Below are 1,044 nucleotides of genomic sequence, written 5' to 3'. Positions count from 1 at the left end.
GGTGCTCTTGCCTAGCATTCACTGTGTGAGAGGTGGGGGACACCCTGGACAGGTTTCCAGTCCATCACAGGGACACATAGAAACAAACTAGACAACCAACCAGTGGCCAATTTAGATTTACCAATTAGATTACCACACATATGTTGTCCTCACCTAGAAAAAGATTATGCATGAGTTACCAATCCGCCTAACATGCATGTTTTTGGTCTGTGGGAGGAAACTGGAGTACCTGGAGAAAACCCACGCATGCACGGAGAGAACATGCAAACTCCACCCAGAAATGTCCCAGGCCAGGATTTGAACCGTCAGCCTTCTCGCTGAGAGGCATCGGCTCTACCAACCATGCCACTGTGCTGCCCTACTACAGAAACGAACAAAACATTTTTCATTAGTCAACACAAAAAGCAACAACTTATCTATCATTATATGTATATGTACATATGTGAATCAAAAGACGTATGTGTACAGTGCCTTGTGAAAGTATTCGTCCCCCTTGAACTTTTCAACCTTTTGCCACATTTCAGGCTTCAAACATAAAGATATAAAATTTTATTTTTGTGAAGAATCAACAACAAGTGGGACACAATCATGAAGTGAAATGAAATTTATTGGATGTGTCAAACTTTTTTAACAAATAAAAAACTGAAAAGTGGGGCATGTAATATTATTCGGCCCCCTTGCGTTAATACTTTGTAGCACTGCCTTTTGCTGCAGTTCCAGCTGCAGGTCGCTTGGGGTATGTCTCTATCAGTTTTGCACATGGAGAGACTGAAATTCTGCCCATTCTTCCTGCAAAACAGCTCGAGATCAGTGAGGTTGGATGGAGAGTGTTTGTGAACAGCAGTCTTCAGCTCTTATCTTATCTGTCCTATGGACAGACTCTCCCACCTCAGCTGTAGATCTCTGCAGTTCATCCAGAGTGATCATGGGCCTCTTGGCTGCATCTCTGATCAGTCTTCTCCTTGTTCCAGATGAAAGTTTAGAGGGACGGCCGGGTCTTGGTAGATTTGCAGTGGTCTGATACTCCTTCCATTTCAATATGAT

The sequence above is a fragment of the Nematolebias whitei genome, chromosome 19 (genome assembly GCF_014905685.2).
Source record: "Nematolebias whitei isolate Nwh7 chromosome 19, NemWhi1, whole genome shotgun sequence".
In the NCBI taxonomy this organism is placed as follows: domain Eukaryota; kingdom Metazoa; phylum Chordata; class Actinopteri; order Cyprinodontiformes; family Rivulidae; genus Nematolebias; species Nematolebias whitei.
The sequence above is the reverse complement of the archived record's forward strand: the minus strand, read 5'-3'. Positions refer to the sequence as shown.